Source organism: Anomaloglossus baeobatrachus, chromosome 6, assembly GCF_048569485.1.
Source record: "Anomaloglossus baeobatrachus isolate aAnoBae1 chromosome 6, aAnoBae1.hap1, whole genome shotgun sequence".
NCBI classification, from domain to species: domain Eukaryota; kingdom Metazoa; phylum Chordata; class Amphibia; order Anura; family Aromobatidae; genus Anomaloglossus; species Anomaloglossus baeobatrachus.
In genome coordinates, this window is record NC_134358.1 from 475,879,416 (window position 1) to 475,894,275 (window position 14,860).

Consider the following 14,860-nt stretch of genomic DNA (forward strand, 5'->3'; position numbering starts at 1 on the left):
GGGCGGGACAATTCAAGACGTCTTCCAGGTAGTGAATGACCTCCCACCTCCTAATTTAGCCCTGTATATACTCCCCTACACTAGCAACCCCCTGACCAATTACATGGCCCCACAGCCCTATAACTCCACCTCCCACTTTTCCCGCACAAAATACCCTGTACCTTAACCCCTTGCTAACCCTCAGGCCTAGCATCCCTCCTCAGTCATGTTGCCCTCCCTTGAGCCCTTTCAGGGCAGGCGTCCGGGCTTTTCTTGACTTAGGAACGTCTGACTGACGGCCCTAACTTGCCGTTCTGACCCAAACCAGTTATCCACCTTTCACCACTTTTCCACTAAAATAAGACACAGACTGCGTGACATTGGATGTAAAGGCCACAGCAGCCTCGTTTATTAACACCAAAATAATCAATAACATTTTATTCATAAATATAGTAAATAACTCCATAAGCATAACCACCAGCAAAGGAGGGGGGGGGTAAGTGAAGAGTCCCTTTGTCCATGATTGCAACACCAGCTCCACCATGTGCCCTCAGCCGCACCACACCGACTCGAGGACACCCAGCCGAGTGTTGCTCCACCATGTGCCCTCAGCCGCACCACACCGGCTCGAGGACACCCAGCACATTAACATGCCCTGCTGTGACCCAGCACAGCAGGGTCCCACGTTAACATGTCCCGCTGTGACCGAGCACAGCAGGGACCCACCAACCATACCATTGCACACCAGGGGTAACCCGCTCCTGCACTGGGTTCCCCCCCGCTCTTTGTGCAATCCACCGACTTCAAATACCCCCCTCCTTTCCGCCACAGTGAGCACGTATGACACCTTGTACGTGCGAGCCCCACCACCAAAACCCGACCCGAGCCGACTCCTCGGGTCGAGCAACCAATACTGCGGGACCAATGTCAATCAAGCAAAATGACCTCCCAATAGACTTTACGATGTCAACCTGCACTAAACCACCAATACAACAAGGTCAGCCGACCCAAGACCTGCAACTAGCCGAACACATCGTCCGATCCTATGTACCGCCTGCGCGACCAGTCCCCAACGAGCCACCAGAGCCGCCGCCCCCATCTCCCCGGAATAGGGGGCAAGCTTGGCCTCGTTGAGACAGCTACCCTGCAGGCGCCACTGAAATTTACACATCCACTGATAATCAAACAAAGCCAACCATTATTGGTGTACCAGTACAACAAGGGCAGCCGCCCCAAGACCAGCAACTAGCCAACCACGCCGTCCGATCCTATGCACCGCCTGCGCGACCAGTCCCCAACGAGCCACCAGAGCCGCCGCCCCCATCTCTACGGAATAGGGGGGGGCAAGCTTGGCCTCGTTGAGACAGCTACACTGCAGGCGCCGCTGAAATTTACACATCCACTGATAATGAAACAAAGCCAACCATTATTGGTGTACCAGTACAACAAGGGCAGCCGCCCCAAGACCAGAAACTAGCCAACCCCGCTGTCCGATCCTATGCACCGCCTGCGCGACCAGTCCCCAACGAGCCACCCGAGCCGCCGCCCCCATCTCCAAGGAATAAGGGGGCAAGCTCGGCCTCGTTGAGACAGCTACACTGCAGGCGCCTCCAAATCACATATCAGCTGGTAATTAAGCAAAGCCAACCTTTATAGTTGGAAACAAAACAACCTCCCCTGTTTCTCCAACCTCTGGTAGATCCTAAGACATACCAAATAATGAACCGCTAGACAGTCATGCCCCTGCGAACAACAACACGAGCACGCCACCCAGGCAGGAAGAAATGGCCCAGGGCAATCAAGCCCGATGTCACGGATCAAGCACCCCGGATGCCCCCCCAGCGACCACGTCTCCTCCACCCACGTGCGGTACCAAAACGCTGCTGTTCCCGTAAACTGTGTATTATCACACCGATCCTGGAATTACCACCCAGTCCAATAGCCAAAACCATTCCACCCCAAAGACACAACAACACGGGACCAACGACAGTCAAGCCGACCACCGACCTGAAGAAAAGACCTTAACTATATCCCACTGTGTAACCATACTCCCACCACCAGATGATTTCCCTAATTAAGTCAGCATACACCCTTCTGACCACCGCATAATGCTCAAAGCCCCGCAAAAGGGGGGGGCGCATAAGCACAGTTAATCATTGGTATCTCCGTGTGCTTTGAACCTGGAAGCACAACCCTACCGTTGCCACCCTCTCACCAAAGGCCAACTGCACACCACACCCCATCCCCGCCAAACTGCAGACTCAATACAACTCACAAAATGAGAGAACAGAAACTCCCACTCGACCCGTAATCCAGAGAAACACAAACACCATATTTCTCCGAAATTGCAGACACCATAAGCCAGGGCCAACCGTCAACGTTGCACCCACGAGTGTCTGGTGCCTCCCCGCCATTCAGCCCTAAAGCGCCGCAAAACAACCCCCCAAACGGGGCACCGCCCCAGACAATTACCACGTCCTTAAACCATAAGAGCCAGTGCATACCGCACTGGCTACCCCAGCCATCCAGCCCAACATTGCGGGAGGTAATGGCATAATTGCAACCTACTCACACACTACTTCAAATACCTCACCCGCAGCTGCGCCGCACCACTGTGCACCCGTGATACCTGCCGGTCCCGACCAATACGTAAGACCAAAGGAACCGCCCGGCAATGTACTGCCGGGAGGGGCTGCACCACCGCGTGGCAGCCCGCGAAACCCACAACAGGCCCCACAGTCTGTCCACATAATCAACAAATGGAGCAACACCCGCCAGCAGCACTACCTGGCTGGAAACTACCGCAAGTCGCCAATAGGAGGCCCCCCCCCGACACCAATAAGCCACACACTAGATCACCCAATGCAAATGTCACTTATTCCTTGCACCGACACATTACCCGAGCCCCCTACCCGGGGGGCACCAGGAAGAAACACACCAAGACGAACCATATACCCATAAGGCAAAGCCAAGTCAGCTGTACCCAGAAGAAACACCCCAAACCCATCGTAAACGAGAACCACCTACTCTTATTATAAACTCCTGTGGAGCTACTATCAACCGCCAGAACGAATGCCGCCCAATACGGACTGCCAACGTTAAGCCGGCAACCCTACTAAGAACCGCATACCAATCCGCGTGTATAAAACTTGTTAAAACTGCCCCTGTGCAGACACTGCCGGCAGACTCCCGTAATCTCCCCATGAACCCCCAAACGGCACGTGAACCCACGAATTCAAGAAGCCAAACTGGACCACAAAACAGTAGCATGATATACACGGGAACCAGATAATGGCCCGTAACTGTACCTCAAACATAGGGCCCCACCTATACAAACCACACACATCGATTTATCCCACACATTCTAACTCTGCAAATACACTCTGGGCATGAAGAAACAGCTTAGCAAGCCCAGGTTGTCCCAGAAACAGAAAATAAGCACTCAACCATCCCGAATATTGGAATAATACCCAACTATGGGAACGAACCCGAACCATAGACCCCAATAACCGGCATTGCGCAACCATAAAACATCCAGCTCCACACAATACATGTACGAAAGATATCGGAAACAAACACTGAAAAACGATTACAGGCAAAGGCAACAAAATCGTGACTTTTTTTTTTTTTTTTTTTATTTATCGCCTCTTACTCCTGTCAATAGACGGCTAGCCTGGGCACCGCATACAGGTGACTGGTCCACTTCAAGACCCCCAGAAAGGTGTCGTCCACCGCCGCAAGGAAGGACAGATATCCAAAACTGCTGTCCCCATCATCTCGACCTTAACATCTGGCCGCAACAAAACATGCTGCGCCCCAGTGGACCAGCAAAATACCCCCAGTACTCACACAACACCAGTTGGAGAACCGGGCTAGCCCGATGCCCATAAAACTTAAAGCACTCCTCTTAAAACACAACCACCTTCCCCTTCACCTCTCAAATAGCACACACCCCATGCAACGCTCCAAAGTAAGACGCCGAATGCAAATGCGCCCCCGCACGCCGGGCCACCATGTCAGTGGACTACCATCAAACTCTTATCACATATTATGAACCGAGATAATCCTCTAGCTAAAAGACCCCCGTGACCATTACAGAAACCATGGAATTGCCGTGACCATGGCTATCCACAACCCATTTGTAAGTATTCGTATCCCTGCCTCAATCAAGAGAATGCAAGCGCCATTACGCCATCCAGAATAAACAAAGTCGTCACCTATAAATAGCCCTACCATAGCAAGGCACCCGGGACCACGTAGCCACCACTCACACACAAAATTCAACGCCGTACTCAGGGTCCCCAACCTCCTGCCGAAACTCGCTGACAAACCAACTACCGCCCTAATGCACCCAAAATCATACCTAACGACACCCTCACCACCCACCATAATTCAAGCATTAATACAAGGTTTTAAGTGAGCCGTAACTTACTAGGCTGACTCCATGGGATCCCACGGAACAGCCGTCACATGTCCTCCGCGTCGAGCACCGCCATCTTCTCCACGGGTAAACGCAGGTTGCAGCCCTCCAGGGCCGCAACGCAACCGGCCGGACTGGCCGGCCAGCCGGGGACGCTTGTCAAGTAGTCACCGGCTCGGAGCCACAACTTAGGAGGGGGTGGTGCGCTCCAGCCGCACATCCGCCAGCTGGCATATGCAGACGATCGCATGACAAGCCCAGCTCTGGGTCAGCCCTGTCGTTTGCTGACCCCCCGAGCCAGCGCCAGACGTGCCGCCACTGCCTGCTGGACCCCGTTCAGGCTGTTCCACCTAGATCCCTGGCAGTAGTAGACGACCGAGATGCCAGGGGCATGTGACTGCGCCGCCAGACCCCGCACCGCGCCATGGGTCACGTGGCCGCGCCGCCCAGGTATCACGCTAACCCCCGCACCGTACTGATCTGAGGCTGTCAGGGCCAGTGATGTCACTTACCACTGCCCGCACCGCTGCTGGACGGTCGTCTGGGTCTGCGAAATCCTCCCCGCATCCTGCTCTGCAGCCGCCGCCGATCGCTGCAGGATTCATCGCCGACACTTCCGGGTCAGCTGACACCAGCGCCGAAGCACGTGACCGCATCGCCAGACCACGTGACCGCGTTGGGTCACGTGGCCGCGACGCGCGCGTCACCAGTGCGCGCCGCAACCCGGAAGTGGAGGAGAGGCCGGTCACGTCATACCGCCCCGCTGCCGACATCCGATGCAGGTCACTGCGACGTCTTCCACTGGGACCGCAAGTGACCGCGCCGCCGGCCCACGTAACCGCGCCGCCCGCCCACGTGTCACCGCCGACCCACGTGACACTGCCGACCCACGTGACACCGCCGACCCACGTGACCGCGGCGGGTCAGGCGAGCGCGGCGGGTCAGGCGAGCGCGGCGGGTCAGGCGAGCTCGGCGAGCAAGTGAGCGCGGCGGGCCACGCAGCCGCGACGCGCGCATCACACTGCGCCCCGCGAACCGGAAGTGGAGGGAGGCCGGCCATGTCACTCACCGCCCCGCTGCCTTGATGCCCGTGGCCCGACTTCCGGCCCAGGCCCCGCTTTGTCCCGTTTCTTTAATCTGCCGCCGCTGCCGTGGGTCTTCCGCTGGGGCTCCTTCTCCGCCGTCGGGTCCTCGGCGGCGTCTCCGGGCTGAGGCGCTAGGAAACCGCGGTCTTCACTGCCGCTTCGGAGGCAGGGGGGGGTCCCCATCTGCAGAGCCGCCGACTTCACCGGGCCATCGCTGCAGCTGCTGCTCCTCCTCTTCATCTGTACCCCGAAGCCCTCAATTTTCAGGATCCAAGCGAATCAGCGACAATTCAAGACGTCTTCCAGGTAGTGAATGACCTCCCACCTCCTAATTTAGCCCTGTATATACTCCCCTACACTAGCAACCCCCTGACCAATTACATGGCCCCACAGCCCTATAACTCCACCTCCCACTTTTCCCGCACAAAATACCCTGTACCTTAACCCCTTGCTAACCCTCAGGCCTAGCATCCCTCCTCAGTCATGTTGCCCTCCCTTGAGCCCTTTCAGGGCAGGCGTCCGGGCTTTTCTGTGTGAGGACAGCACTTCTGAAAACCCATAGACATTGGTGGGGAAGCAATGTCACTTCGTTTTCAGCACAAAAACGCGGTAAAAAAACGCCGCTAAAAACGCAGCAAAAACGCCTAGTGCGCACAAGGCCAAAGAGTGTGGATGGCAGGTTACATAAGATGAGATCAGGTCTTTTGACGGGTTGAGTGAACTGACAGATGCTCTTTAACTCTCATAAGGTCATGTGACACTTTGATGAAACTTAGGGGGATGTTGACAGCTGTTCTGCCTTCCAGCTTACTGGGATGATTGACCGTGTTTGCCAAGATACTCCACTGGCCAAAACTGTGCGTTCTCCCACACTTCAGGCAAAGGCAAGTTGGTCTCTGCAGCACCATAGGAGTGCAGGACTCTGAAACTAGCCAGATCCCGCAACCCAACCTGTTTGAGAGTAGTGTTTGCAAGCTTTATAGCAAAGAGCTTGTAAGCGCATGCTCCTTGCCAATGAAGCCTAGGCAACCAGCAGTAAACCATAGAAAAATAAAAAAAAGTTCTTAAAGGAAACCTGTTAGGTCCCCTATGCTCTCCAGCCCAGCAGCATCGATACCTGTATGCCCAAATTCCCTGGCCAACCAGCCCTGTGTAATGCTATTCACTAATTTAAATGTTTAAAACAAAAAAACTACTTAAAACCTCACATTCCTTATGCTAATTAGGCCTGTGTCTAGTCATATGGATGATAATTTCCCTGACTAGTCGGCCCTTTTCCCATGTTATCATGCCTCTGTGGGCATGACGACCTGATGTCCACTGCGCATGCATGTGCATCATTTTGGCCACATCAGTATGCCATTGACGCTGTATGTACTTTCCGGCTTCATTAGGCGCATGCTCACGTATACATGAGCCATCTTCTGAACTTCCAGTCATGCGCAGGGTGCCTAATTAAGCCTAGAAGTATCCACCCTACTTCTGAGGCGTAGTGACACAGCCAAAGTGAGCTACGCGCATGCGCGAGATTTCCAGGAGCTGGCAGTGACGCTGACTTGTGGAATTCATATTTCATGCCCACAGGGGCGTGATTGTCGAATGTACATGTGTGATTTATCTGAGGAAGGAGATGTGATCTCTGAAACGCGTAATAAAATCACGTTTAACCAATACTGCTGACCATCTTCTTACGACAGTGCGGGAGTCCGCTTCTATTGAAATTTTGGGGCCAACTCCTCGTGGTGCCTGCTGCAGCCGTAACCTACACGCTTTCAATAGCCGTTGTGACTAATTTCACAACTGTATCAGGTGAGCACATCTGATATCTATTCCATAAACGTTTGTAACGTTAGTACCCTATCAGCGCCTTTTGTCTTTTCAGTCTCCTTCGTACAGAGGCGTGCTAACATGGAATAAGGCCCAACTAGTCAAGGGAACTAATGCCCTGGGACTAGTTACAGGCCTAATTGGCATAAGGAAAGCAACATTTATAAGTAGTTTTTTAAACATTCATGTTAGTGAATAGCATTATACAGGGCAAGTTAGCGAGGGAATTTGGGCATACAGGTATCAGTGCTGCTGGGTTGGAAGATATAGGGGTCCTGACAGGTTCCCTTTAAGAACAGAGGATCTTCGCTTGTCTGCCTGCTGTCATGGTCCTCGCTATTCAACATGCCATCTGGCAAGTCTTGTCAGCTCTGCCATCATCCTCGGTTTTTGTGTTTACCCTGACCTGTGGCTTACTGAACCCACCTAATTAGGTGAACTTTTACATTTACCCATTCATGATGAGGAGAAAATCCCCTTTGAAAATGTCACTCAGACCCCGAAAAAAAAATACACACCGCAAACTAAACTCCAGATTATGTTGGACATTCAGTTTTCTTCAGTTCTTTGTAGCTCTGTGCGCAATTTCCATATGTAAGGGCCAAGGAAAACAAGAGCCGGTTGGTCTTGGCTTCACAAAATCATGCCTGGGAGACCGAACTGCTTTTTCAGGGGTTTCCTGGAGATTGATACACGGTTGGCAAGTAGCGTCTACAGTGATAATCCATTTTAGTATTTTCATTCCATGAAAATCCGGACTATTAGGGGAACATTATTTTCTATAGGCTGTGCAAAAATTTCCTAAGCCCCCATTACTCCTGTTCTGCCAATCCCCAAATCCTTACTATGTTTTTTGGGCCCATCTGGGCATCAAGGAATTGCCAACCACTGGCCATAACAGTTACCTGCTTCTGCTTGTGAATGTGCTCAGAATGGGACCATAAAGCGGAAACCAAAGAGGGGGAGCCTGGGAGCTTACTAATGAAAGCGGCAACGCATCAATGTAGGAGAGTATTGCCTCTTTAATTTTTTTATGCCTCTGAGACATTTTAAAACTCAAATTTAACGGCTAGACAAGACCTTTTAAATTATTGATGTTTTGCCATGTTATGTCTGCAATGATTGATACATCTGCTTCATTATATTTCACTAAAGCAAAGATCATTATTAGAATGAATAAAGGAATAATAATAGTTCTGGCTTCTGACTACTGGCCTCTTTACACCACTGATTTTTGCAAGACTAGCAGTCAACCATATCACTTGTCAATGTTGACAAATGCTCCAACGTCTCCCTCAAGCTGATAGATACAAGTAAAATATATCTTTGTACCGTGTTAGCCAGTAGAGATAAAAAAAATTGTTTAAAAGAACAGAGAGTCCTCAGTGGTTGATACCTTTTAATGGCTAACTGAAAAGATGGTAATAATTGCAAGCTTTCGAGACTACTCAGGTCTCTTCATCAGGCATGGTATAACACAAAATCTGAAGAGTCACGTATTTATACACAACAGGACTTAGAATAGTGCAGTAAAAAAAAAAAAAAAAAAAAGAACAAGTTATATGAAACAGAACTATCTCTATGGCAGGGGGACAAGCTGTTCTAGCCATTGCATCAGTATTTATGGCTAGAACAGCTTGTCCCCCTGCCATAGAGATAGTTCTGTTTCATATAACTTGTTCTTTTTTTTTTTTTTTTTTTTACTGCACTATTCTAAGTCCTGTTGTGTATAAATACGTGACTCTTCAGATTTTGTGTTATACCATGCCTGATGAAGAGACCTGAGTAGTCTCGAAAGCTTGCAATTATTACCATCTTTTCAGTTAGCCATTAAAAGGTATCAACCACTGAGGACTCTCTGTTCTTTTAAACAATTTTTTTTATCAAGCTGATAGAAGAATTACTAGCGGAATTTCCATTGTTCTTGTCAGAGTTCTTGAATTACCCTTTTGTGTGGTTCCAGTACAAAGAACAGCACATAAATAGACATTAATATGAAATAAATGTCACTGCAAAAGTTAGGTCTCAATGTTAAATGAATGCCACTGTGATCTGGAAATGACATTGTGACCATTACTTGATCAGGTCTATAAAATATCATTTGTTTAGGGTTATGGCAAAGATCAGCTTTTGAGCTAGCCTGTCAAATCCTAGGGCTACTTTTAACTTTTTTGAAACCTTTTAGATCTTTAAAGCGAATGCAATGCCCATTGAAGCACGGGAGTGGGTGAAGCAACCGTTGGCTGGACGTCTCGGCAACCGTTGGCTGGGCGTCTCGGCAACCGTTGGCTGGTTGTTTTGGCACCCTCTCCCACTAAATGCTTGATAAATGAAATCAGTGTGTGCCACTGTATTGTATTTTTTTTTTTGTTGTTGATGTTTTTTAAGGAATGGGTTTTTTTTACACTACAGCAGTTGAGCACCATCGGTATTAATTTGCAGGACTTTCTATTTGTAGATCTGTTTGCTCCCATGTAAACAGTGCCAATCACCGGTTTACTGGAATTGGCTTTATAGAACTTTCAAGTAGCACTTTAGCACTTCTTTATATACAGTACAGACCAAAAGTTTGGACACACCTCCTTCAAAGAGTTTTCTTTATTTTCATGACTCTGAAAATTGTAGATTCACATTGAAGGCATCAAAACTATGAATTAACACATGTGGAATGAAATACTTACCATAAAAGTGTGAAACAACTGAAAATATGTCTTATATTCTAGGTTCTTCAAATTAGCCACCTTTTGCTTTGATTACTGCTTTGCACACTCTTGGCATTCTCTTGATGAGCTTCAAGAGGTAGCCACTGGAAATGGTCTTCCAACAGTCCTGAAGGAGTTCCCAGAGATTCTTAGCACTTGTTGGCCCTTTTGCCTTCATTCTGCAGTCCAGTTCACCCCAAATCATCTCAATTGGGTTCAGGTCTGGTGACTGTGGAGGCCAGGTCATCTGGCGTAGCATCCCATCACTCTCATTCTTAGTCAAATAGCCCTTACACAGCCTGGAGGTGTGTTTGGGGTCATTGTCCTGTTGCAAAATAAATTATGGTCCAACTAAACGCAAACCGGATGGAATAGCACGCCGCTGCAAGATGCTGTGGTAGCCATGCTGGTTCAGTATGCCTTCAATTTTTGAATAAATCCCCAACAGTGTCACCAGCAAAGCACCCCCACACCATCACACCTCCTCCTCCATGCTTCACGGTGGGAACCAGGCATGTAGAGTCCATCCATTCACCTTTCTGCGTCGTACAAAGACACGGTGGTTGGATCCAAAGATCTCAAATTTGGACTTATCAGACCAAAGCACAGATTTCCACTGGTCTAATGTCCATTCCTTGTGTTCTTTAGCCCAAACAAGTCTCTTCTGCTTGTTGCCTGTCCTTAGCAGTGGTTTCCTAGCAGCTATTTTACCATGAAGGCCTGCTGCACAAAGTCTCCTCTTAACAGTTGTTCTAGAGATGTGTCTCCTCCAAGAACTCTGTGTGGCATTGACCTGGTCTCTAACCTGAGCTGCTGTCTGAGGCTGGTGACTCGGATAATCCTCCGCAGCAGAGGTGACTCTTGGTCTTCCTTTCCTGGGGTGGTTCTCATGTGAGCCAGTTTCTTTGTAGCATTTGATGTTTTTTGTCACTGCACTTGGGGACACCTTCAAAGTTTTCCCAATTTTTCAGACTGACTGACCTTCATTTCTTAAAGTAATGATGGCCACTCGTTTTTCTTTACTTAGCTGCTTTTTTCTTGCCATAATACAAATTCTAACAGTCTATTCAGTAGGACTATCAGCTGTGGATCCACCAGACGTCTGCACAACCCAACTGATGGTCCCAACCCCATTTATAAGGCAAGAAATCCCATTTTCACTTTCAGTTGTTTCACACTTTTTTAAGTATTTCATTCCACATGTGTTAATTCATAGTTTTGATGCCTTCAATGTGAATCTACAATTTTCAGAGTCATGAAAATAAAGAAAACTCTTTGAATGAGGTGTGTCCAAACTTTTGGTCTGTACTGTACGTGTAATATTTTATTTTATGTAATATATTAATAAAGTAATGTTTTAATCTACCTTATTTGCATGGATATTTTTTTTTATCCTTTCATTAACATCTTTGGCCATATGATCTCCAGTTTGATTACCAGTCCATTCTGCCTTCTATTTATAGGAGGTCTTTCGCTGAGTTCCAGTGAACTGCAAATGTATAGTCCCCTGTCCCTACTGACAGCTCCCAGACATCTGCCCTTCATTCAGCTCTGCTCTTTGTTCCTCTGTATATATTGCATGCAGCTGAACACATAATATACGGTAGTAGGTGAGTCATTAAAATTTTAAGCTGCAGAGCTAGATAAACCCTCTGTGACTGTCCTTACTATTCGCCAGTACTGTGTATTATTTCTATAAGATCCAGTCGCTGTCACCCTTGCCTCCTGCTTGTAAGAGTGGACTAAAAAAAAACTATCACAAGCAGGAGGCGGTCAAACTGAACCTATGTCACATTGAAACTCTGCAGTAAGAAATAGGCGTGGAGTGAAATAACATGATCAGGTATACAGTTAGGTCCACAATATTTGGACAGTGGCCAAATCTTCATGATTTCGGCTCTACATGCCACTTTTTTTTTTTAATTTTATTTTAAATTAAAAAACGGAGATGCAATTGAAGTGGAGATTTTCAGGTTTAATCAAAGAGGTCAAACAAAAATATTCTGAAAAACATTTAGGATTTGCAACCATTTTTCTTCAATGCTCCTTCATTTCAGGGGCTCAAAAGTAATTGGACAAATATTACCATAAATAAAATGATCATTTTAAATTCATTGTAGAGAATAATTTGCAGACAATGACTGTCAGAAGTTATTACATCACCAAATGCTGAGTTTCTTCCGTTGCGATGCATTGCTAGGCCTTTACTGCAGTTGTTGCTTGTTTGTGGGTATTTCTGCCTTATGTTTTGTCATAAACATATGAACTGCATGTTTCAGGGGGTTGAGATCTGATGATTGACTCGGCCATTGTAGAATATTCCACTTCTTTGCGTTTAAAGAACTTCTGTACTTCTTTTGCAGTATACTTTGGGTCATTGTCCATCTTTGCTGTGGGGCACCGTCCAATCAAACCCGCCTGCATTTGGTTGTATCTGAGCAGAAAGTGTAGCCCTGTACAGTTTAGAATTCATCCTGCTCATTCTCTCTTCAGTAACATCATCAATAAAACACTAGTGACCTAATGACATTGGAAGCCATGCATGCCCGGCCATCACACTGCCTCCACCATGCTTTACAGCGGATGTTTTGTGCTTTTTATAATGAGCTGTCCCAAGCCTTCTCCATACTTTCTTCTTCCTATACATTGTGGTACAGGTTGATCTTTGTTTCATCTGTCCAAAGAATATTTTGCCCGAACTGGGCGGCTTCATGTTTTTTTGTCTGTCTCATCTGGCCTTTCTATTTTTAAGGCTGATTAATGGTTTTCACCATGTAATAAACCCTCTGCATTTCTGTTCATGAATTCTTCTCTTTATTGTAGACTTAAATAATGGAACATCTACTTTCTGAGAGTGTTCTTCACTTGGGTGTATATTGTGAAGGACTTTTGATTAATCATGGAAAAGATTCTTCCACCACTGTTTTCTTCCATGGAGGTCCAGGTCTTTTTGGGTTCCCAAGATAACCAGTGCATTTTTTTTTTGTTTTTTTTAAATGCAGAATGTACCAAACTATGGCTTTGACCACTCCTAACACATTTGCTATCTCTCTGATGAGTTTCTCCTTTTTTTTTTTTTTTTTCCCTAGCCTTATGATCCTCTGTTGCCCTTCCATTGAGAGCTCCTTTGATTGCATGTTGTGAGTTCATGACAGCAGCTTAAAATTGCAAATACCACACCTGGAATCAGCTCCAGACCTTTTACCTGCTTAATTGATGAAGGATTAACAAGGTAATAGCCCATGCAGCCTATTAAAAAGCTTTTATGATTATTGTCCAATTACCTTTTGGTCCCCTGAAGAAAGAGGCAGTTACATATAATTCTAACGCCACGTACGGTGTGAATACTCTCAACTTAGGCTGTGTGCACACGTTGCGTTTTTTTACCGCGGAAAAGCTGCGTTTAGAACCGCAGCGTTTCAGTGGCAAATTGCATGCGTTCAGCTTTCCCAGCAAAGTGTATGAGAAAGCCGAAAAATCAGTGCACACGCTGCGTTTCTAAACGCAGCGTTTTGGATGCCAAAAATCGGTGCGGAAAGAAAAGCAGCATGTCACTTCTTTTGTGCGGTGTGGCTGCGTTCTCTCCCCCATTAAATCAATGATGTGGGGTCAGAACACGGCTACACCGCAGGGAGCTGCTTTTTTGTTGCCGTCCGCGGGCTTTGTCGGCATGCCAGAACGCAGGCATTTACCTGGAAGTGAGGTCAAGAGGTTTCCTGTTGACCTCACTTCCTGGCAAAGTTCTGGAAAGCCCCCGGTGTCACCAAAGTGCCCGCCCCGACCCCCGACCCCCCCCCCCCCCTCCCGAAAATCCAACATGGCCTAGCGCACCGGCCGCCCTGCTCCTATGATTTCTGTCGCATGTGCCTTGAGACATGCGACAGAAAAATGCCCCCCAGGCCCTGCCCGGTCACCCCCTATTCCCCCCGGTATTCCCCCTTACCTGTCCGGTCGCAGTGCTGATCCCCCGCGGCCCCCTCCTCCTTCACAGTGCACGCTGGCCGGTCAGATGTGCAGAGCAGCTGACAGCCAGCACTGTGTTCAGAGAGCTGTGCTGGCTGCTCGCACTCTGCAGCTGTGACCCAGGGAGAGTGGGTGCAGATTCTTTGCACCCACTCTCCTCAAATGGAGGGTCTGCCCTCCTAGAAAATGGGGGATACGTTCCCTGAACGTGCCCCCATATTCTAGAAGGTTCAGAGGCGACGTGGGACGTCCAAATGGATTTCTGCGGACCCATTTTTTTTCAAATTTTTTGATTAAATTGGAGAACAAGGGAATGATTTGGGGAGTGTTTTTTCTAATAAAAAATTGTCATTTTTTTTTTGCTTTTGTTTCCTGTCAATTAGTTATGTCTGGTATCTGATAGACGCCGTGACATCACTAATTGCTGGGCTTGATGCCAGGTGACATTACACATCTGGTATCAACCCCATTTATTACCCCGTTTGCCAACGCACCAGGGCGCGGGATGAGTTGGGGCGAAGCGCCAGGATTGGCGCATCTAATGGATGCGCCACTTCTGGGGCGGCTGCGGCCTGCTATTTTTAGGCTGGGAAGAGTCCAATAACCATGGCTCTTCCCACCCTGAGAATACCAGACCCCAGCTGTCAGCTTCACCTTGGCTGGTGATCTAATTTGGGGGGACCCCACGTTATTTTTTTTTTTAATTCTTTATTTATAAATAAAAAAAAAAAAAGCCTGGGGAGCCCTCCAAATTGATCACCAGCCAAGATGAAGCTGCCAGCTGTGGTTTGCAGGCTACAGCTGTCTGCTTTACCCTGACTGGCTATCAAAAATAGGGGGGACCCCACGCAATTTTTTTCATTGTTTTTTTTTTTTTTGGATAA

General features: G+C 48.1%; 1 protein-coding gene across 3 annotated transcripts in view; it reads left to right on the plus strand.

Moving 5' to 3' along the window:
• OSBPL3 (oxysterol binding protein like 3) overlaps positions 1 to 14,860 on the plus strand; it is a 297,701-nt gene that overhangs the window by 51,081 nt on the left and 231,760 nt on the right. Inside the window, exon 1 of one of the 3 annotated variants that reach the window (XM_075315352.1) lies at positions 13,169 to 13,245. The exons of the other annotated variants lie outside the window; for them this stretch is intronic. The gene's annotated coding sequence lies outside the window, so the exon portion shown is untranslated. Of the gene's footprint in view, positions 1 to 13,168; positions 13,246 to 14,860 lie in introns of those variants that run through there. 3 annotated transcript variants of the gene reach the window in all.